This window comes from Macrobrachium nipponense, chromosome 34, assembly GCF_015104395.2.
Source record: "Macrobrachium nipponense isolate FS-2020 chromosome 34, ASM1510439v2, whole genome shotgun sequence".
In the NCBI taxonomy this organism is placed as follows: domain Eukaryota; kingdom Metazoa; phylum Arthropoda; class Malacostraca; order Decapoda; family Palaemonidae; genus Macrobrachium; species Macrobrachium nipponense.
This window is the reverse complement of record NC_061095.1, coordinates 25,355,346-25,381,042: the sequence shown is the minus strand read 5'-3', so window position 1 is coordinate 25,381,042 and position 25,697 is coordinate 25,355,346. Positions and strand designations below refer to the sequence as shown.

General features: G+C 36.7%; 1 long non-coding RNA gene across 2 annotated transcripts in view; it reads left to right on the top strand.

Moving 5' to 3' along the window:
- LOC135207984 (uncharacterized) overlaps positions 1 to 25,697 on the top strand; it is a 399,748-nt gene that overhangs the window by 58,999 nt on the left and 315,052 nt on the right. For both annotated transcript variants that reach the window (XR_010313093.1, XR_010313092.1), the window contains exon 4: positions 18,194 to 18,304. This is a non-coding gene — a long non-coding RNA (uncharacterized LOC135207984). The remainder of the gene's footprint in view (positions 1 to 18,193; positions 18,305 to 25,697) is intronic.

Genomic DNA, 25,697 nt, shown 5'->3' with positions numbered 1-25,697 from the left:
CATAGGCATAGTAGCGACCGAATATTATGGCAGGTGCTTAATATTTTCTTCTAAATAAAGGAAGCGATTGTGGGCATGACAGTTTCCAATTTTGGACAGCACATTTCAAGAGAGCGAAGTACGAAACAATATGAAAGAAAATTTACCGACTGGAAAAAAATATGAATAGATATGAGAACTGTAGCCCTAACCGTCACACAATAAACAAATACACAACTACTCAAATGAAACAAAGCATCACCTTACTTGGGCACAGTTCAGAGAAACCATTTTTTGCTTCACTTTTCCGTTCGACTGGGGAAGTACTTCCTCGCGGACGTCGTTCATTACGCATGCGTTACAATACACGCAATGCAATCTCTTCACAGGCCCTCTTGCATAAATGCCCCGAACGGTGAGGAAGAGAAGGTGCCGAGGTGTAATGGAGCTTTTGCGCCTTACATGTTGTTGGGTTAGAAACTGACACATTTGAAAGTGGTGAAGAATTCTGAGCAGTTTACCAATGGCAGCAATACCTTCTAGTTAGCGAGAAGTGAAAGGAAATATTAGATTTTGAACCAAAAAAATGCACTTACTATAATATGGCTATGAAATATAGGCGATTTTGTAGATAGAGATTAAATTTGCCTTGTGCATAAACAAATGAACAAATTTTAGCATCATAGGTACTAAGCAGCGTTATCAATAGCGAGATAATCATCATGTAAAAATAAAATTTCAAAAGGAATTACATTTGTATTTCTCTACAAAGAAAGCGGATTCATGGATATTATACATATATATATATATATATATATATATATATATATATATATATATATATATATATATATGTGTGTGTGTGTGTGTGTGTGTGTGTATTTATATATATGTAGTGATATGATTCAAGCATCGTAAAACGAAAGTTACTCCATAATTAACAAGGTTATGGTAATCCTACTATCAAGCACCAGCGCAGCTCAGAAACTTGATAACCATTTTGGCAACAGTTCCGTAATCGAGCAAACATCGTGCAGTGACTGTTGCCAGGAAATGTTTGACTGAAATTGAAAACTTGTAATTCATTGACGACTGCATTAGAAAACGTTTGGTTACCAATTCACGAATATAAGTGTATGATTAAACCAAGATATTCGCCCTGCTACTCGACATTTCCCTTGACACTAATAGGGGCGTTTAAAAATTTATTCTAGAGAAATCAAGAAAGGAGGCATGACTGAGCATTTCCCAAGGTCGATGTGCTCTTCGACCACAGCTCCTGTCTCAGTCGTGTGTGCAGTGAGACTTCGGCCAAAATGACAAGGCAAATGATATTTTACCTGGTTGGTCTAGTACCTGGCATAAGTCGACCCAACCACTTTGACATCTCCATCACGCGCTTTTCAGACACTTAATGAGCAGATACAAAAAAAAAAAAAAAAAAAAAAAAAAAAAAAAAAAGACTTTTCAGTCTTAGTAGCCATTTCTGGGAATCATAGTAATTGCATTTCATGGATAGTTAAAATAAGGCAAATCACGCAAAAGTAATTTTCTATAGTTATTTTACAAAGTTATTTGACAAAGTTCATAAAGCGACACTGACCTTGAACCTTTTTGTTAAGTCACTTCTGTCAATACCGAGAAAATGCTAAGATCAATAAAGGTATATATTCGCTATTTAATTCTATATTTGTTCGATATTTAAGATGATTCATTCTTGCTACTGATGTACGTGCAACTTAGTCGTTTCCCCACGTTGAAATGTTATTAAGTAAGCAAACGATAAACACAAAGAAAATGTCCATGTAAATAAAATGTTCCTAGTGTGACCATCGCAGTCCGAAGGAATATTCAAGTTTTATGGTTTATACAGAAATGACTTGCTTTCAACATCCGTTTCATTATGGTTTTCTTGTCAACAAGAATGTTCCAATACTGTGTGAAGTTTTGTACGTAATATCCTATTTATTCCTTTCTTGTCATTCTTTTTTCCTCTCTCCCTGTCACGATCTTGCTCGTCTTCAACCTTGAAGAAACCAGCCAGGCGCTGTAATTTTAAGTGTCAAACGGATGTCTTCTTCGGAATTTTTATTTTATGCGATGCCTGAAACTGCATTGTAACGCTTATCACTTATTAGACGTGAAGTTGACGCCATATTTCTTTAGAAGTGTGAATAAATAAAATACGGAAACACATATAACACCAGCCTGCTCTAATGCCAATCTTGAAAAAGGTTGGAGTCTAAGACGGTTAATTTCCATTAAAAAGAAAAAAAAATCAAGTTATTATATTTTCATACATCTATTTGGCCAGCTTTGTGAAGTTCAAGTTTATACCATTACCGATTTGAGTTCAGGACTTCAGGTCACTATCGAAGATTTTGTTTGTTGAGTACGGTATTTGTGTTCTGTACCTCTAGAGTCTAGTATTGAAATGACTAAGATTGACTTAAGGCAAAGTATTCGATTATGATCAGCTCTACCTTATTACTATAGGAAACTGTGTCAGAGGTTGTGAGAAACTAAATTTATAAAATAGACTGATCAATCTGACAAGTCCCCCATGAACAAATGATGGACGGCCTAGGAATGGCCAGACTGGTGTTCGTTCTTTTTGAAGTGTTTTTGAAAAGCTACATGTAAACAACGGAGTTTATTACTATAAAATTTGAACAATTTTCTAGAAGAGGGCATATGAGGGAAATATTAAGTGAGCAGGCAGCAAGCATATGTTGTTACTGAAAGTGGTGGCACTCGTAGGTCTAGACCTAGGCCATTAGACTAAAAGCGGCAGAGCTTAAACCACGCCCACTTATCCTATTCTCACTAAGATGTTATGTTTTAAGAAGTTATTTATGGTACTAATAGCTAAATACAAGGAATTGAAATACTTGAAAGCATGAAATTCTCAAAATGCTCTGCTAATCATATCCACGAGTTGTTGCCTCCACTAGGCTAGTTAGGTACTAGGTAGGCCTAGGCTAAGGTCTACTGGTACCAAAGGTACGTAAGCCCAAGATCTTCTTTAAGTAATATTGTAATTTTTTGAAAGCTATGTTGCCAGTTTCGGTAGTAATTTGGGTAAATCTAAGTAATAGGTAGTCAGTTCCGGTAGGTTAGCTTTGTCTACAAACTTAAGCCAGAACCCATGTACTAGTATTGGGTACATTGCTTGTAAAATGCAAATTAGGCCTACCTAAATAGTAGGCCTAGGCTATGTAATTAATCTATGTACTGCTAGGCCTATACAATATGGGGCACCTTCAGGTATTGGGAGGGTAGGGTTAGATACCTTTAGGCTAAACTGTCATAATATTAGCTGAAAATTTCGAAAAACTTTAATATGATAAAATTTGTTCCGAGTATCACCAGGCTAACGGGTGGAAGTTGTATGGATCGGTTAAACTACATTCAGTTATACTGAAAGGTAATGATAACAGTAGAGATTACCATTGTTCCACTCGTGTTGCTCTGCTATTCACAATTTCATGATGTGGGGGTCTAGGGAGGTGGGGGGGGAGGGGTGGTGGTGAAGGTTTCATAGCCATGTTGGCAGACACTGCCATAGGTTCAAGGGAAGGGGGGTGTAGCCTTGTAATGTTCTCAAGTACAGGCCAAGACCAGGCCTCACATTTGGCTACTGATATGCTGTTGTATAATATAAAGTAGTAGCACTAAATTACTTAGTGGGCAGTTTACTTGTGGCTTTTAACTCATTAAACTAGTTCTATGAGTTTCAGATGGTAAGTTTCAAATTATTAGGTATAGCCTAGCCTATATGATGATAACAGTTTCATATTAACCTTTGAAACATAAAAAAACATTAGTTGGAGAACAAGAGAGAGAGTATGACACCCCAAAGCTGTGTGCTTAATAGATTTGTTCCAATTTTTTTTCCTCAAACCGTTATATATATACCATAAATTTCATATTAGGTTACTTATTAAAAATTTTATTTGGGAGAAGACACAGAATGTCATTAATTATGAGTATGGAAAACTCCATACCAGGATAAATTAACAAGTACTAATAGGAATATCGAAATGAAACCTTTAAAAGACAATATTATGAGGTATTTCCATATATTAAAGACATTAAAACGATGGAATTCACGATAAGGTAAATATATTCCAATAGAACCAAGTGATAATTTCGCACTGAAATGGAATTCATATAGCCGTCTCTTCATTAAGATTCTAATTAGTAGGCTAATGTGAACTTGAACAAGGCTAGTGCCTTAGAGTAGGGTTCAGGGGCCATATTTTTGTATTGTTTTATCGTAAGGAAACAAGCTGTTTGCTTTTTTAACATTAATTTTATACCCCAGCCAGAAGACAAACATATAGGTATAGTCTAACCATGGCACAAAGGATTGGTCTTTATTTTATTGTTTCGCGTAACAGACGTTATGTAGTACTGAGTAGCCTACAGTGCGTTTAATTTTGTATGCCATAGCCATGCTGGATATAAAAGTAATGTGGGCTTAGTAATTGCTGTGTATATAATATATTGTAATTCATCAGATTTATTTCTGAAAAAAAATGCATCAGGTTATTAGATCTCTCCATAAAAATATCAGGTGTATTTATTTGAATGTAGTTAAATTATATTTTAAATGAATAAATTTACAGAATACAAAAATGTTAATTCTATGTTGGAGAAGGCCAGGTAATACATATGTGTAAAATGAAAAATAACAGGAAAGGTTCAGTTAAAAAAATTTTGTGGCACATCAAGAAGAGTTTCAAGAGTAACCTTAACTTCAATTCTTTATAAGAAGGCAGTATATAACCTTTGGATGCTAAAGAATTCTGTTTAATTACAACTAAAATAAAACAAAGGTCTTTTTGTCTCAAAAATAACTGTATGTAAAAAGTAGTTGTTTTGCGTCAAAAATCCAGATATGACATGGTAACACTCCACAGGACACAGATCAGTAACCACAGTTTAACACCAAGCCATGTGCTAGAGGGCAATATATTGAGTGGACGTTCATCACCCTACATGACTTACTCTGTTCCTCTAGTCCTCATTTTCATCCTTATTAATAAGCCAATCAGTATTTTTTTTTTTATTAAGTGTAAATACAAAGCTCAGCTATGTCACCTGCTCAGAAGTGTACAGTGATGCTCAAATCTCATGCGACATGACTCCATAGGATTTTGTTCAAAATTCACTAACTGGCAACCTAGCATGCTCCATATTTATCCTTTATTTCAATGCGAAAATGCGAGTATCGCATACGCTAAGGCCATAATATGTTTCATAAGAGTGAAATCTGTCATATATTTGAAAATTGTAAGAAAATGTCACTAGCCAAATTTCAGAAAAACCCTTACGAAACATTTTCAAAACTTTCGTTCGCTAATTGCTGAAGCATTTGACCAAAACGAAGTCGCCATCAAACCTCAGTTCTAATGTTGAATATATAAATAAATAAATAAAAATTGTAACATCAATAATGCTTCCAAAGCAAACATAAAATTTGAAACAGTCCTATTTGATTGTTTTTACCCTCAACGCTGAGAAAATGTTAATATGTATATACAAAAGCAGAATGCGCCCACTGATATCAACGTGTGAGGGGAGCATGTGTGATGTATCATTGTCGGTGCAACAACAACCACCTGGTATATAAGTAGGTCTACAATGAGTAGCGACCATTAAACACTTGAAAACATTTACTTTATGTGTTTAAGGAATATTTGGATTTTCATACATAATTGTTATCTTTCTTAATATTTCAAAACTGACAGTATACTAGCAAATATTCGCTTATTTGTCAAAGCCAAGATATTATTCCTAGGCTTAGGTGTTAGATTTCTTTACTTTACGCTTAACATTCACATCTCTATATTAAAAATTTTTGGCCAGAATGCAAATAAGGTTATCTACACATTCTTGCACTTCAAGTTACCTTATGAAAGAATAAATTACACATAAGCGAGCAGAAGGACTTTTAAGAAAATAATATTGTAAACCAGTTGAAAAACCCAGTGTTCCATATGCCTTGATATTAATACTTATGATATTTCAATTATAGTCATCTTCTCCATATAACCAAAATCATCATCATCTTTTATTCTTCAAAGAACAGGTAATCTCTACAAATAAAAACATTAGTAAAGATTACATCTCAGAAAGCTTAGATTATTTTTCTAGGCCTATAAATCATTTTGCAACATACAGGCAGCTCAAACACAGCCTGAAACTTCAACATTCAAAGGAAACTGGTTGTAATTCATATTCCTCAAAGAACAGGTGATCTTTACAAATAAATTCATGAGTAACATTACATCTCAGATGGCTTAGATTATTTTGTAGGCCTATAAAACATTTTCCAACATACAGGCAGCTTAAACGCAGCCGAAATCTTCAACATTCAAATAAAACTTGTTTTAATTCATATTACTACATTGAAATTGTTGTTATGACTGTTGAGCTTATTAGGTCTACTGTCATAATGCTGCAGACATGGTTATGTTGACCAGTCCGAGGAGCATGTTAAGTGTGCTTTCATTGCTGGCACCGCTAACCTTATCACACCACACTTGAACTGAGCAACGTAAAGATAAAAAAAAAATCAATTCAAATCACAAATTAAGAATTATACCAATGCATAAAAGGGATCATATCTATTTAACCATAAGGAAAATAAGGCTAGCTGTGAATTCACAAACTTTTCGACATGAATGACATTAAAAATGAAAAAAAATAAAAAAAATAGCACTACTTGGCAAAATCGCGTTGAGTCTGAGAATATGGACGATACAAAAAGAATCATGTCGCATGAGATTTGAGCCCCACTGTACATATAAAGCTCAGCTATATCACCTGCCTGAGCAGAGTGATTTAGGAACTTCCATTCAGACCTTCTTATATTTATTGTATACATTATTCTTACACTGGGAACTAAATTGTGCTTTTGTCATTTAATGGAGTTGAATACATATACACATTTGCACTGAGAAATTTGCAGCCTTATGCATAGCGTGGCTACAGGAAATATTAATAACCTAATGGTTTCTCTATTTTGTATGCTCTTCAGATGTTGTATAGGTTAATGTGTCTTAAACCATCCACAGTGTTTTCAGAAAGTGCCAATTTGGCTCCCAATTGGTGTATATTGAAGGGTTTCAGTGAATGAAGGCTAAGCAGCATGTTTCTGAATTGGTTCCTATGTTCGCCATTTCACGTGATATAAATAGGATGATGATGTTGAGTTTCAAGGAACTGTTGACTGCGTGGCGTGATCGGTATGGTTTTGGCCTGCTATCTCGATGACCGTGAGTGCGATTCTCTGGCATTCCACTGTGGGGTCAGAGGTGTGTATTTCTGGTGATAGAAGTTCACTCTCGAAGTGGTTCGAAAGTTACGTAAAGCCGTTGATCCCGGTGCAGAATAACCACAGGTTCCATGCAACGTAAAAACACCATACAAACAAACAAACAGACTGCATGGCTGCCAATTCTTACGTATTCAAAGGGATATGCTCCTAATGTGTGACAATACTGTATATAGGATGCTCAAATGAGATAGGACATGAAGTTTCATACACAACTAATATATATATATATATATATATATACATATACTATATATATATATATATATATATATATATATATATATATATATATATATATAATATATATATGTAATAATTACATCTATTACATTTACAAGATCTGTAAATATAAACCCATGACATGAGGTCATGGCATTAGGAGGGTTCTACGTGACCAAAGCAGACCTAGATTACGCTATGCGCTGTCTGCAGTAGCCTGATCTAGCTCAAAGCTTGTCAACATTTTATGTTTATGATAACTTTGCACAACAACTTCCATGGGAAGCGGTTGACCTGTTAACCTACGCCGGAAACTTGTAACTTCCGAGCCGGCGGACTACGTATGTTTTTTTATATGAATTGCTGAGATAGCTAATGTTCCGCTATCGACGCGATGCTTTAGAATGGCAGTTCCGCGCCAACCATCAAACATATCGGTCTTCTGACCGAGCTGCATCTCCTAGTATGGAGTTACAGAATGAAGTTGTTATCTTTGTTCAACTTGCCTGTTTGAATCATCTCCTTTAGTCAAGAAAGAACCACTCTACTAAGATATCCAAGGGAGATGAGAGGAACCAAAAATACTTACGAATGACAGTCGTAAGGCGGGAACACAAAAAGTCTATCGCCAAGCGATAAGACTTACATGTGGTGGCAGCGTATAACGAAGAATATAATTAACAAGACCCATATCAGCCGACCGAAGGTCTACAAGAACTAACTTCCACCTTCAACATCAAACTAAACGAGGAAACGGGATCTTCAATCAACGCAACAGTTTATGAAGACGCAACTATGTCCTTCATCGAGAGGAATACAAGCATTTAACACCGACGTTTGAGCAACTGTTGTCACTTATCTTCGAGAATCTACACCGGACGAGAGCAGCATCGAACATCAACGGAAAGAAGAAAACAAACACAGGGAAACATCACCCGATCACGAGCAAGGACGCAGAGTGTACAGCTAGACGCAGTAGTGCAAGGACGGAGGCTGTGACGTCATCAATCTTGGACTTCTCCACGCATCGTGCACCGAGAGAAGACCGTGACGTCATCACGACTTCCGACGCGAGACTTAGACAGGAACTGAGACGTCATCCCATGTCAACAATCCTTCGCAATATAATCTGGAGCTAAGTACCATTTTTATCTATTCAGGTCTTTTCCTCAGTGAAGTGTTGTTTCATCAAGAGTCGATCATCAGTATCTGGGGGTGAGTTGTTCGCCATATTAATTCTTTCCCCTTCATTACAGAATCAATCTTCAACTAACGAGTTCTCGCCCGCAGATTAATTTTTTTTTTCTCTTCTCGTTGTTATTAACCGTTTCTTGCAGGAATTCTCCGTATAATATTTTATCATATTATCTGTATTTTTGTATCTTTTGGGGGATTTTCCTATTATTATAACACACTTATACAGTACATTGCTTATGCGTTTACGTAGTGGTCGAGTGTACTCTTATAGATATTTTGATAGGATTGCAAGGAATAGAAGTGATAAGAAAAAAGTGAAAGTCGAAATGGCAACTACTCCGGCTGCAACCCCAATGTGGTGACTCTCGTTAGCGCGAGGTCAGCGATTGTCCCTTTTCAAGGTCGGGTCAATGGGTTCCTGCCTCAAAATGTTGAGGCATGGATCTCATCTGCAGACGCTCATTTAAAAGCAAAAAGCATCACAGACCCAGCAGTACAATTACAGGAGGCCAAGAGCTTCATTGACTTTGCAAAAGGTGACGCAAGTGCGTATCTAAGGGGGGTTTCTTTCCAAGAGGCGCTTACATGGGACGAGTTCAAAATTAGATTAGGTGCCGTGTATGGGGGTGAAGAGGCTTTAGATGTAGTATTGGCATTGAGAAATATCCTTAACCAAGCCTCCATGACTCAGCTCAATGTTGTCGACGCGGGCGGCGCTAATTGCCGACCGGCTAAATGAATATCAGGATAGTTTTAAGTAACTCCGGGTGGGTTGCGGGTGCTAAAATCCAAGTGAAAGATTTTATCCGTTTGATCTACCTTACGTCTATCACTGCAATGTTGCCTGAAGCGTTAGTACGGTGTTTTGATAAAAAATTGCAGCCCGACAGTACGGAATTAGATGTGTATAAACAAATAAAAAAACACATGTCTAAATGTACCGACCTAGATCCTTCGCTCATTCAAGTTTTTGCAAAATGAGAACAAGCCACAACAAGTAAATGTGTACATTTACTTGTTTTATTTTTTGTATCTTTTGGGGGGATTTTCCTATTATTATAACACACTTATACAGTACATTGCTTATGCGTTTACGTAGTGGTCGAGTGTACTCTTATAGATATTTTGATAGGATTGCAAGGAATAGAAGTGATAAGAAAAAAGTGAAAGTCGAAATGGCAACTACTTCCGGCTGGCAACCCCAATGTGACTCTCGTTAGCGCGAGGTCAGCGATTGTCCCTTTTCAAGGTCGGGTCAATGGGTTCCTGCCTCAAAATGTTGAGGCATGGATCTCATCTGCAGACGCTCATTTAAAAGCAAAAAAGCATCACAGACCAAGCAGTACAATTACAGGAGGCCAAGAGCTTCATTGACTTTGCAAAAGGTGACGCAAGTGCGTATCTAAGGGGGGTTTCTTTCCAAGAGGCGCTTACATGGGACGAGTTCAAAATTAGATTAGGTGCCGTGTATGGGGGTGAAGAGCTTTAGATGTAGTATTGGCATTGAGAAATATCCTTAACCAAGCCTCCATGACTCGCTCAATGTTGTCGAGCGTTGCTGCGCTAATTGCCGACCGGCTAAATGAATATCAGGATAGTTTAAGTAACTCCGGTGGGTTGCGGGTGCTAAAATCAAAGTGAAAGATTTTATCCGTTTGATCTACCTTACGTCTATCACTGCAATATTGCCTGAAGCGTTAGTACGGTGTTTTGATAAAAAATTGCAGCCCGACAGTACGGAATTAGATGTGTATAAACAAATCAAAAAACACATGTCTAAATGTACCGACCTAGATCCTTCGCTCATTCAAGTTTTTGCAAAAAATGAGAACAAGCCACAACAAGTAAAGTGGTACATAATAATAATCAAGTTGCAGGGATGGTTTGTTATAACTGTAAACGACCAGGTCACATGATTTAGACTGTCGGACGCGTTTTTGTTCAATACACAATAGTTCAACTCATTCATATAACCGTTGCTACTCGAGGAATCAACAGCAGAATGCTACAACACGCAACCAGTTGCCAGTGCAAATAAAAAGAAGGGTCCTCAGTACTATAAGAAGAAACAACCAAACGGAAATTCTGCACAACAGCAGAAACAAACAATCGTGCTTCAGGTACCTCTGTTCCTGGGCCGTCTAGCCAGAACTCGCAAGGGCAAGCGAATTTTCAAGGTGTGATAAACAAAACAAATACCACGTAGTTCACTCCAAGGGGGGAGAGGGCGATGTTGGGTCATCAATATCAACATCTTTTGTATCAAATAATCAGTTTAATCATTTATCAGATCATTGTGAGCCAATTGATTTTCCTATGAAAACACACGGCCGAATCAAAAAATCTGTGCAGGTTCCCGTAGATTTGCAACAAATTCATGCAATTATTAGTCAAGAACGAGTTGCGACCAACCTTACATGCAGTAAATTTGGACCATAAGTCATTCACTTTGTTCTTTGATTCTGGTAGTTCACGTAATATCATGGATTTAAGAACTCATCATTTACTCTTTTCAAATTTCCCTATAGAAAAGTCCGGAATAAGGCTCTCAGGCATTGGGAATAATGAATTAAATGTTGTGGGCGTAACTCATGTACAGTACAAGGTCGGTAAGCGCACGTTTGCTGATACCTTTGTCGTTGTACAAAACATTAATATGTATCCCGCAGTAATTATCGGATACCCGTCTATGGGCACTCAAAATATTATCTTAGCACCTGCAAAACACGGCGTGTATATCAAAGGAAATTCTATAGGTCTTCTAATACCCTAAAATCAGTTTTAGATAATAAAGAGACAGACAGAGTTGTCACTTACATTACGGAACCAATCACCTGTCTCATGAACCAAGAAATAATACAGGCAACCCAACAGAACTCTCGCTCACCCGTCATATTCAGCTGTGCACGCAAACTCTCGAGCCTAACGTAACTTCAAATATATTAGTTCGTGTAAAGAGAACCTTGCCAGGATCTGAAACATTAATCCTTTCCGAAACTCTGAGAACACACGGATTATCCGCACACAAGCCATTTATACAGTCGGCTCACAACAACAATGTAACATCGAAGTCTGTATCAGTTTTGAATACCACTTTAGTAATCCACAAAAATCAACATATCTTGGATGCCGAAGTTTATAACATCGCATTCTTACCGTAGCTGAGATAAATCACGCTCAATCAGTTGCGGATGAACCCCTTTTGCAATCTATAAAGAACAAAATCAATAAGGACATTCAAGAAGAAGAAATTCAGCAGAAATTTTTGAATCTTTTAACTAAATATCATGATGTTTTTTCCACTACGGATGGAACCTTAGGAAAAACGGATGTCATCGAGCATCAAATAAGGCTCAAGGACAAACAGAAAGTAATCTATGTACCTTCGTACCGACTTCCTATGAAATTTCAGAATGAGATAACAGAGGAAGTAGGTAAAATGTTAAAAGAAGGAGTCATTAGGAAATCAAACAGCCCTTATAATTTTCCATTAATAGTAGTACCGAAAAAGATCGAACTTGGCGGATATGCGTAGATTTTCGTCGTTTAAATGAAGAAACAATCCCTGACAGATTCCCAGTACCATGTACCGATGATATCCTATCCTTACTAGGCCAGAATAAATATTTCACAAGCCTAGACTTACTAAAAGGATTTTTTCATCAGATTCCGTTGGAACAAGAGAGTATCCCAGACAACTGCCTTCAGCACAGCCAGGGGACATTATGAACTTTTTGCGTATGCCTTTTGGTTTACGTTGTGCTCCTATAACTTTTACTCGTATGATAAACATCGTGTTTGGAGACTTGTTGGGAGATATCCTACATGCCTATATGGACGACCTAGTAATCTTTTCCAACACATTAGAAGAACATTTACGTAAATTGGAGTTAGTGCTACAAAGATTAAGGCAGCATAATTTAAGGGTAAAGATAAGTAAGTGTGAGTTTTTTAAAAAACCAGAACTAGTTCTATCTAGGTTTTCACGGTTTCTAGTGAAGGTCTTAAGTCGTCCATGAATAAGGTGTCGGCTATCCGTAACTTTCCGATACCTTACTAACGTCAAGGGAATACAGCAATTTTTAGGATGTAGCGGCTACTATCGCCGCTTCATCCACAACTACTCAATCATAGCCGCTCCCCTAACCGATCTTATAAAAAAAGGCGTAGATTTCGTATGGTCTGAAATTCATCAACAGGCGTTCGATAAATTGAAAGATGAACTGTGTAGTTCTCCTATCTTGAAATTTCCTGACTTCGGTAAGGAATTTTTCATAGCAACAGACGCCTCAGACCTAGGAGTATGGTGGGGTATTGCTTCAACAATATGATAAACAGTTTTTCCCTATAGCTTTTTATTCACGTAAACTGAGACCTTCCGAAAGTAAATATGCAGTAATAGACAAGGAAGGGCTCGCTATTGTTAATTCACTCGTGCACTTTAAATCATAATATACGGTTACCCCGTCAAGGTTCTCACTGATCATAAGCCCCTAACCGACTTCTTTAAAGGCTTTAGTCACAGCCCCAAGCGAACTCGGTGGCACATGATCATTCAGGAGTTTGGCGCGAGGATCGGGTATTTACCTGGGAAAGCAAATACATTGCTGACGCATTATCACGCAACCCCTCTTCATCTTGTACCGAGCCATTAGCTGAATTAATAGATATCTCAACCTCCACGCCCATTGTTAACACTTATATCTGAACAGAAGACTGGGTGGAGTGCTGAAACTATTACAGACGGAACAAAGAAAAGATCCGCAAATAGAAAAAATCATCATTGCGTTAAACGGAAATCCGAAGGAAAAGGAATACCTAAAGTATAAGCAGCAGAATTATATCCTACAGGACAATATCCTGTGTAGATCCGTGACGAGGAAAACCCGCAACACACCGCAGTTGAATAACAACCAGGTGGTGGTGCCTATCTCACTTCATACCCCCACTGTCTTAAATGTGGTTGCATGAAAATCCACTGCACGGACACCCGGGTTATACCTTGATGTCACAGAAAGCCAAATCCTTATTTTATTGGCATACGATGCTTACCGATATAAAAAAGCACATAGCAAATTGTCGCACTTGTCAAGAATACAAGGCACACGAAGACACCTGTCAGCCTAGGGGCTTACCCCGTGCCAAATCAACCCTTTGAAAGAGTACATTTAGATTTATTAACAGGATTTTACGAGTCAGACAGAGGAAATAAGCACCTCCTAGTAATTATAGACGCTTTGACTCGATATACAGAACTTATAGCGCTTAAAACAAAAAAAACAAAAAAAACCGCGGTCGAGTGCGCTAGGAAGTTTTACGAGTGCTACATTTGTAAACATGGAATTCCACACATCATTATCTCAGACTCGGGCGGGGAGGAGTTCAATAATCATTTCCTTAACTCCTTGTGCGAATTCCTTTGTATAAAGAAAATCAATACCATGATCTATCACCCAGAATCTAATGGCTAGTGGAAAGGGCAAATCGTAAGGTTTTAAACATTTTAAGGGTCACCTTAGGGGGGCACGCCCCCCAACTGGGACATTGCCATACCTGCGGTACTAAGCACACTTAATCACTCGTATCATGTGTCTATTAAAATGACAGCGCACGAGGCACTGTACAGTATCCCGGTCCGAACGCCTTTCCACATCTTAAAGCCTACAACTAATTTATCAATCCTCTAAAGGATGTTATGGATGCAAGCATAAGTCGATATATAATATAATTCGTAAGAATTTAGAAGAAGCACAAATCATAATGAAAAAAAATCATGATAAAATAGCTAAGCCAACTGAAACATAATGCCCATGGGCGATCAGGTATACAGCAAGTATACGTACGTAAGTTTAAATTTAACTGACACCTAAGTTTGAAGGCCCGTTTTAACATTTTAGAAAAATTTAACGGCAATAGAGTTAGGGTTCAAAATGTATCCAAACCCACTGATGTGAGAATAGTCCCATTGGCACATATCAGAATCTAAAGAAAGGTAGATGGAGTGAGGGAAAAAATGGTTGTATTTATGAAACTTGTATAATAATTTTTTATATATAATATCTATTAATCATATTGTATGTAAACCTATTCTTTTACGCGAGTTATTACATATGTTTTACTCATTGCAGGTTTCAAAAATGAATCTGTTATTGTTAGGAGTGATATTGTGTATTCAGACATCTTTGTTGTATGGAAAGAGCGCTAGGACGAAAGAAATAGAATTTAATCATGGCTCGATTATCGAGAGAATAGATGATGTATTCATCGTGTCAAGTAATATTGTTATAGAAGTAGATATGCATGCGATTTTCTTGCCTGAAGATGACGTCCTTAACTTAAAGAATGACCTGATGAGGTTTGGTATTTCCCTTAAGGAAATGCACGAACGTAATTTTCATGCTAACTCAGAGATTTCGCTAGCTCAAACACTAAGCGTCGCGGAAATGTTGTCTTATGACATACAAAATAACCGCCGAGGCAGAAGAACTCGCTCGTGACCTGCTGAGTGGTCTGTGCGGCACAATACTCTTGAACGCCGCAACCCGCTTATTCTGGCTGGACTAAACATCTTAGGATCAGTTGCGAATCTAGGCTTAGGAATCTCAAATCGCCTTAAGATAAATAATCAAAATAAAAGAATTGAGTTTTTGCAACACAAACAGAACTGGCTTTATCTGAACTTCGCAGCCAGTTATCTTCGATCAATCAAATAATGAGTATCGTTAATGAACATTCAAATAATATCGATCAGGTCATGGAAGTTCAACATTTGCTGGCTACGTTAGCTTACTATAGTTCGAAAATAGATCATATCCGTGTGAAAATATCACATTTTATTGAAAAGTCAAAAGATTACGTAGAAGCAATTACGTTAGCAACAAAGGGTGTGTTATCTCCTCACCTCATGCCTATTAAAGATCTGACGTTAACTTTGGAAAACGGACGGGAGAAGCTAGGTTATATTCCTTTATTAGATGCCCATAAAGTAGAGTTCTATTATAGCCTAATATCAGTCAGCGTTGAAAATTATAGAATTATGATCACAATTCCTTTTGATTCTTCCGATGCTTGGCAATCATACAAAATAAAATAGCACCGTTTCCTACTTTCATGACGAATAACTCAAATCCAGTAATATCCAATTTAACGGGGCATGTACTGATTTCTTCTGATAAGAAACTCATTTACAATCATTAAAGACTTAGATAACTCACTCACTGTTCAGAACCATGAATAATAAAATTTGTACAGCTGACTCTTTTGAATTCTATCCTATATCAACGGATTCATGTGAGTTAGACATAGTGCTAAACGGCTCTCTCTCTCATACAAGCGAAGGTTTGTCTGGGGAAACTTTATCCTTTTATGGTAATAAATTCAATTACAGGATGAATAATGGTTCCTGGATCCGTTATGATAAGGCCGGATTCGACGTCGTGTGTCCGGGACGGTACCACCGCCCATGCCCCTATCTTCGTGCAGCAGCCGATGGTTGTACGGGGACATCTACCAACTACACCGTCAGAGGGGTCAACACGATAATACGTGAGAAGGCGTATTTCGCGAACTACAACGTGGGCTTCCACAATCATCCCGTCACTACCTCTCCCATACAACGCGCGAGTAGCTCATCGTTTGACGCAACTGGCTGAGATGACCCACGCGTCATCGACTTATGCTGGTGGATGAAAATCTTCGCTACTACATTCTGCTAGCCGTGTTCAGCGTGACGGCCATATTGGTTATCGCCGTCAACATCTTTGCTTGGCGTAGGCTGAGGCGTAAACAGAAGGATCTCCAAGGGAACGTATTGGCCCGTCTAGATGACGTACCCGTTAAACTCAAGTCGTTTGCGTTTAGGGCCGCCTGAACCTGGCCACTTCAGTTCGTGCCTAGGGAATTGTCTGGAATTGTGTTGTGTGAAAAGCGGTCCGTATGCTGGCAAAAATGTAGGACAAGAAGACTCACGCCTTTGCATTTGAACAGTTAAAGTATCTCCAGAGCGCCTAATAAAGCATTATAGCCCAATATTTTTATACATTAATATATTCCTAAAGGTATTTTTCGGGCACCTAATAAAATATATCAGCCCTATATATTGCTTTTCTGCAGATTTCCATAGTTATACTATTATACCATTGTACAATTATATTTATCTATTACAAAGAGTGTCAAGTACTCTTTAACAATTATCCATGATCATGCTATAATCATTATTTAGTAACCATTATTCTTAATCAGGTTACCTGTTATCATATTAATCATATATACATGTTTTGATTTTACCTTTTTATTATTTTGGGTACCTAATCATTAGTATTACCAAACATGGATCTATATTTTCCATGCATTTATCTTTGTTTATGAATATGTCGACAAGGGTATGTAACAGAACGTTTTTATGCATTTAATCACTTATTATGTTATACCTAGACGTATGTTACGAGCACGCTCCTATGAACAATGTTTAAAGTAATTTTTTTTTGTTATTCAAGGCTTGAATAGGTAGCAGTCCGAGCCTAATGTAATAATTACATCTATTAAATTTACAAGATCTGTAAATATAAACCCATGACCTGAGGTCATGGCATTAGGAGGGTTCTACGTGACCAAAGCAGACCTAGATTACGCTATGCGCTGTCTGCAGTAGCCTGATCTAGCTCAAAGCTTTGTCAACATTTTATGTTTATGATAACTTTGCACAACAACTTCCATGGGAAGCGGTTGACCTGTTAACCTACGCCGGAAACTTGTAACTTCCGAGCCGGCGGACTACGTATGTTTTTTTATATGAATTGCTGAGATAGCTAATGTTCCGCTATCGACGCGATGCTTTAGAATGGCAGTTCCGCGCCAACCATCAAACATATCGGTCTTCCGACCGAGCTGCATCTCCTAGTATGGAGTTACAGAATAAAGTTGTTATCTTTGTTCAACTTGCCTGTTTGAATCATCTCCTTTAGTCAAGAAAGAACCACTCTACTAAGATATCCAAGGGAGATGAGAGGAACCAAAAAATACTTACGAATGACAGTCGTAAGGAGAACACAAAAAGTCTATCGCCAAGCGAATAAGACTTACATATAATATAATAATAATAATATATAATATTATATATAATATATAATATTAATATATATATATTATATTATATATTAATATATAATATTTATATTAATATACTTACATAATGATATAATAATATAATTATAATATATATATAAATATATTATATAATATATATATATATATATATATATATATATATATATAATATATACATATATATATATATATATATATATAATATATATATATATATATATATATATATATATATATATATATATATATATATATATATATATATATATATATATATATATATACACGTATATATTTTGAAGTTAACACCAGTTTTGTTAATCTTCAACCTTCTTTATTTTGCAGTTTTAACAAGAAAACCACTCGAATCCTCAACTAGACCACGATGCTCCTTGTACCGTTGCACGGAGAGATAGAAGACGTCTGGAACAAGCAAATTAAAGAAAGATAAAAAAGGTGAGAAGAAGAACCCGCTTGGTATTGCTCTCTGGGCACAAGGACAGCCGGAGCCAAGTGAGGTTGAGGGCATGTCACACTTTTTGATGGTTCACCGTTAGTCGACGAGGGTCTTACGGCATCACGCATCTGTATAGTAGCCAGGTAGTTGGGAAGGCAGGTGTGTGTGTGTGTGTGTGGTGTTCAGTAAGTACCCGAAGAGATGCTGCTCATCTTGCCTGATCGGATTCAGGTTTGATTTTCCTCTGGTAACTGTGGGTTCTCAGGTGGCATTGAAATGAGAGAGGCATATCTCACAATGCTTGATGGCTGGTGAAAGTGGTTCTCTCAAGTTGATTTATTTTTGTTCGTCAAGCTACAACTCACGCTCATTGTAGAGTTACGTTGTAACTTGGAAAACATTTTTATATTTTGATTTAACAATGCAAATTGGATGTCATTTGCATATGAAGTCAATACCAGTATATCAAATTTCAGTTTGCTATCCTAGTATCCTTTATTTCAGTTCAAAGCCGCCATGCTTGCAAACAACTTGCGCTTTCGATTATGCCAACATCATGCGCAGAAGTGAGAGAGAGAGAGAGAGAGAGAGAGAGAGAGAGAGAGAGAGAGAGAGAGAGAGAGAGAGAGACCTCCACTTTCTTTTTTCGTCCTTAACCTTCTCTGTGAACCTGAAGCAATACAACCTACAAGTTTTCCATAGAGAGAAGTGCATGCTGTAGGCCGAGTTTATGTAAAGAGAAATGATGAGCAGACAGTCTTCCACCTTAAGATGATTGTCACGTGCAACAATGCCTTGTTGTGCCCTACAGAATGTTGTTTCATTTTTATGTTCGAGTTGTGTTTGTATAGTTGAAGAGATCCTTGATGTATACAGCACGCAATTCTTCTCGGTGAAACTGGTAACTTTAGTAGGAAAGGGACTAACGTGATAAGTATCATTTACGTTCATAATTCAAAGTAGTAAAAGTAACGCAGGTTACAGGTGTAGTCATAATGTGAATTCCTAAAGATTACTATATGGAGTTGGGGGACAAAATACCAGCCATCGTAATAATTGTAATCGTGTGTAATATATTGATAAGTATTCTTTGATAATTCTAGAAAAATTATGTATATTTATAAAATATATAATATATGATATAATATAATATAGTATATATAAATAATAAATTAAGATAAATATAATTAATAAATATAATAATAAAATAGATTATTAAATCAATTATAATTATATATATTCATTATACATTATGTATATATATAAATTTATAAGGTTAAAGAAAATTAATCTTCCTTTAATTTGTCAAACTTGCTTGTGTTTCTTTAATGGAAAGCATCATATGTCTGTAGACTCTCCATCCCTCTCCCCCCCACCCCCTATCCCTCTCCCCAACGAAAAAAAATGGGTAAACCCGTTACAGTGGCTATAAATTTAAGTGCCTGAAGATGTTCGACAAGTTAAGTGTCCGTTTCATCTGGTTTGGTGAATTTTGCAGACAGCCTTAATTGTTGTATGAAGGTGCCTGGTACTTTTTATTTATTTATTTATTTTTGATGTCGCATTTGAATCGAGTTTCATTATTTCACGAGGGATAAAAATAAAAAGTTGGATTTGACGTTTTGAAATATAGTATGTGACAGCCCAGTGTTAACTGTCACTTCGAGGTGAAACATTAATGTTGTGAGGTGTTAATTGTGGCATTATTGAGTGTTTGTGCTTGGGTAGAACATAACTTGAGTCTCTCTCTCTCTCTCTCTCTCTCTCTCTCTCTCTCTCTCTCTCTCTCTCTCTCTCTCTCTCTCTCATCAAGGGGTTATTTCTCACGGTAAACACTCGTTCAGAAATTAAAAGCCAGGTCAGTAAAGAAAGTCGTGGACGCCAGTAGTGGGTATCATTCCTGAGAAAAATTGGGGAGTAACTGGTTTAGTGTAAAAATATGGCCTGTAAATTTCCTGGCAACGGTCCGAGCCCTGTTGACTAGCAAGAATCTACTTGAAGGTCTACTGCCTTAGTGTATTTAATATTATATATACATATATTTTTATTTTGTATATTTTTAGGATGATCTCTCAGGCCTTGTTATGCTCTTATAAGATTAATTTATCGGTACTTGACTCAAGTATTCCCAAGCCGTCCCCGAGACGTCAGTAGATGATTAAGTCAGCTTTATAGAGAAATTTTCCCTTTGCTTCGATAACGATTGCTTATCCAGTTAGACTTGAAAACCTTTTCGCTTAAGATTTCATATTCCATTCCAGTATTTGTCAACTCGATGATATTGCTTCTAAGGGGAAGATTCGGTGTCGGATGGCAGGATAAGGTTGGAAACTGTACCATTAGAAAAAAATAAGATAAAGAAGTGCCGTATGTAGATGAGGTAATGATGAAAGGAGAAAGCGATGGCTAGAGTAGATTCACATCAGCCGTCCATTTGATGTCTAGGCCCATCCCTTAAGACGCTCCTGATTGGCTGTTGATAAGCCAATGACAGGGCTGGAAACTGTCTCTCTCGAGAGTTCACACAGGCAGGATGTATGCTCCACCTCTCCTGAAAGACGTATCCCTTAGGAGAGGTGGAACACACATCCTGACTATGTGAACACTCGAGAGAGACTGAGAGTTTCCAGCTCTGTGATTGGCTTGTCAACCTCCATTCAGGAGCGTCGTAAGGGACTGGCCTAGGCATCACATGCACGGTTAATGTGAATCTACTATAGGACATGTCCTTCGCACAACTACTGGAAGAATAGAAGATTATAGTTTTAGCTGGGCACTTCTGGGCACCAGGAGGGTTGGAAGGGACAAGACCTACTTGGATAAGAAGCTCCATATAAGAGGCTGGAGATTCAGTGGAGTTTTGTTGAAGATACTGCATAGGGTTGACAAATTTATGGAATTTTGCAAAGGTCCTTGTGTATAGCTATGGCTGTTAAAAACTTCACAATCAGATACCATAGTGGGAAGGGTATGGTTTTTATTATTCAAGTGATAGCTGCTGAATCTGTTGAATCTCAGCTGTACAAGGAGCTGTACATAATATTCTCACAGGATATCGGAATATGTACAGCCCAGTCGAACTCTCTCTCTTCTCTCTCTCTCTCCTCTCTCTCTCTCTCTCTCTCATTGGTTGACAGGCTAATTGAGAAGTCTGCTGACTACCTCTGTTTGGGTAGATGCGCTAGTCAATGATAAATTCTGTTGGTATAAATTATTCCCAATTTAATGTAAATGCTATATTTAGGGGTATTTATGTCTTAATAATATTTAGAAGTTGTCCGTGCTTAAGTGTCGTAACTACTTCTGTGTGTATATATATATATATATAGATATATATATATATATATATATATATATATATATATATATATATATATATATATATATCAGCAATAAGTCACCAACAGCACGTGACAAATATGTACGTAAATAGCCACAATGAAAGGTGAAGAATCAAAGACCAGGTACCAAGCGCTTTCGTGTAATGCGTACAACTTCTTTGTACCCCGAAGAAGTGTACGCAATACACGAAAGCGCTTGGTACCTGGTCTTTGATTCTTCACCTTTCATGTGGCTATTTACGTGTGTATATATATATATATATATATATATATATATATATATATATATATATTGTACGTATATTATGAATATATTATACGTATTATATCTTATATATATATATTTATATATATATATATAAATATAATATAACATTTGATTCATTATATATATTATATATGTAATAATAATGTAATATAGTGGAAATCACAGTGATATGTTATCAACACTTGGTTTCTGATATACCTATATATAATATATAATATATATATATATATATATATATATACATATATAATATATATATATATATATATATATATATATATATATATTATATATATATAAAACATTTGATTTAATATATATTATAATATATAATATATAATAAAACTACAAATCACAGTTGATAGTGTTACCAACACTCTTGGATTTCTGAACTGTACCAGCCAGCGTGTTTGATAGCACAAAAGTATGTCTTAGGTGACATTCGACCTTATGAACGAAGCCGCGACGCTAGCGAACAGGTGCCAGAACGTGAGCTGTGTGACCTAAACATGACCACGCTTCCCCCTCCCCCCCTCCAGCCAGTTTCTGGATTCTTCTTGTTCGTCGAACAAAGGAATGCTCGTCTCGGTTTCTCTTTTCTTCCTTGGCGCTGAATGTAATCTGTCTCCAATTTTTTGTGGGGGGGGGGGGGGGGGGGGGGGGGGGGGGGGGGGGGGGGGGGGGCGGGGTGGGGGGGGGGGGGGGGGGGGTTTGCAGGCCGGATTTTCAGTTTCGTTTTTATTATAATGGAAATCTCCCTTTTGAGTTTTTTGTGTTGTGTAATTTATTTTTTTGTTTAATTATAATATATAATTATATATGTGTGTAATTATATATATATATATATATATATATATATATATATATATATATATATATATATATATATATATATATATATATATATATAGTTGCATGTTCTTGATGGAGGCTGTAGTAAATGCAGCTTTTCTTAAAGTTTAGGGGTGCACGATCTAGTCCCACGTAAAGAGATTGTTGCTGAGACATAATCTGAGCCGACAACTGTATAAATGGATTCATTTTAATCCTTTCAAATTGTCAATCAGCTTGTTTTAAAAGCAGAACAACACCCGGAAAGAGTACTTGATGCTGCCTTTTTTAAGAGAAAGGAAGCTTTGAGAATGAACTGCCATATACAGTTGGAAATGAGAAGGGTAAAATAGAAGAAAAAAGAAGAAAAAGAAAAGATGCTGCTTAAATACAGGTCCTTGGTTTAGTATGCACTATGCTCTCAAACACATTCACCGTATATCCATATCTCATATCTCCTCAAACCAGTTTTCTTGTTAAGGTAGCATTCTATAATTTGACGGATTTCCTATTCCTATTGTGTCCCAGGCGTTCCTTAGACAGCAGATTTCTGTCTTATTTTATTTTTATTTTTATTTTTACTATTGCTAGTTCGCAATTGGGTTGTCCGGACCTAGTACAGAGTTTCACACTGTGCTACTTTTATCTTTAAAACCTGCGACACATATGGGATGCCTGAAGGCTAAAAACCCTGAAGGTATAAGGTTAACTTGCTCTAAACAAAACATGGTATACATATTTAAAGGAGGAGGGACTGTCAGTAACTTGTTGAAAAGTGACCCATCAAATAGAGTACTGCTGTGTGAAAAAATGGAAAACTGTCAAAAGAAACATAAGGCAATGCTGTTGAAAATAAAGATATGTAAACAAATGGACAAGTGAATATGTAAATCCCTAAACCAGAATGAAGAAAAATGTTTCGAGACAAACGGAGTGGGACTGGATAATATTATGTATTTATTTATCACGGTGCAAAGTTATTGGTGTTGATGGTTATCAATGTTACATACCCCATCGACTCATCACAGATTGGATATATACGTTTTTGGTGCAAAATTTATTATTATCAGTGTCAAAAATCTCATCGATTCATCACATATTGGATATGTTTTTAGGTAGTTTAGTCTATCCGGAGATAATGTCCTTTTGGTCAGCATCGGAACAGGTTATAATTTTCTCATGAGTTGAGCGCTTTTGTATAGGTTATTTTTTTGGGCAGTGGAGTGATAATAAAGTTACCATTGAATATCGTATTTGGAGAAACATATCCACATTTATGTATTGGTACAAATATATTTAAAAAGTAGATCCAAACAGAGCTTTTTGTAATCTTCTCCAGTCCCATTTCAACCTGAAAAGGAAATTTCTGTTTAGATTTATTTTATACTTTATTTGCACCCATACATAACTGTGGATTTGTGTATCCATTTCAAGAATCATGTTAATATGAGTATTTTTCAATTGTCGTATTTCTCGGCTCCTTATCCTTGGTTCGTTAACATCTGCACGAACTGTACGTCATATTTCGTGCAGAGTTCGCGGTTGGAGTTGGCCCCTTTGAAAGTAGGACCATCGATCACTTAGCTTCCCCATAGGAGGTCCTTCTTACACTTTATGGGAAGGGAGTGGTTTCCTTTAAGAATGTGTCGCCAGTGGAATCCCTCGGTACACGGGTTTCACATTACTTATGGTGTTTGCAGCGTCCTTTCGGCCGCTATTGCTGCTCCCATGTCATTTCTTTAACACTATATCTCCGTTCATATCTTCCTTCCATCTTACTTTCCACCCTCCTAACAGTTATTTCGTAGCGCAACTGCGAAGGTTTCCTCCTGTTACACCTTTAAAACCACCTTTTCAGCGCAGAATGACCTCAAAAGTCTGAGCGCTTGGCCTTTGACCTAAATTCCCTGTTCAAATTCACGTTTAGGTCCGTTTTTGCCTGTTTGTTCAGCATTTTGAATTGCCCCATTTTTTTAGCTCGGTTAAGGTTAGATCGAGCCTTCTAGCCCCATTTTCAGCCCAGTTAAGTTTTAGATCGAACCTCATAAGAGTTTGGAACTTACTCGTTATCTCATTAACTATACTCTATAATAATCACAACTAAAGATAGATACTAAAAAAATATACCCCACAGTGGCACGCGTCTTTGAAATGGCGAAGAAGTCCACAGTTTTGTGTAACTACAAATATGTACTGTTACGGAACTGTGACTTGTTCTTCCAATCACGGTATTGATTAACTTGCCTAACTACTCAGTCTCAGAATTAATGATCTTATTCGTGTTACGCGATCGCCGATAATCGCCCCTTGAACTTTGCGGAATGCAGAGGTTTCCGAAACATTTGGCTCCCACCCGCTGCAAAATTTGCATAATTCCCAAACCTCGTAATTAGTTACGGTGTATTCTCGCTGAGCATTTGGTAGATATCAACTGGTAGTGTATCATAGATACATATACTTTATGGAATATCATTCTAACTTGAAAGGGAGTTTTCCCATTTTCATATTCTAACTGCTTGTGTTTATGTGTTGTCCCGTTAGTCGACGCTTTTTATTATTATTATTATTATTATTATTATTATTATTATTATTATTATTATTATTATTATTATTATTATTATTATTATTATTATTATTTATTATTATTATTGTTATTAACAACTTTGAAGTCTCACTTTTAACAGTAGTTGTTCAGATCAAGCTATCTCCTGTAAAATGTGACTTTTAATTATTATTATTATTATTATTATTAATTATTATTATTATTATTATTATTATTATTATTATTATTATTATTATTATTACCGAGATCTTGATAACATTATTAATTTAATAGAATAAGGCTAAATCGCACATGCATTTTTAAGCTTTTAGCGCATAACTATGCTTTTAATATATAAAAATAGAAAAGTAAAATAAATCAACTAACATGTGTAGCCTATATCTAACAAA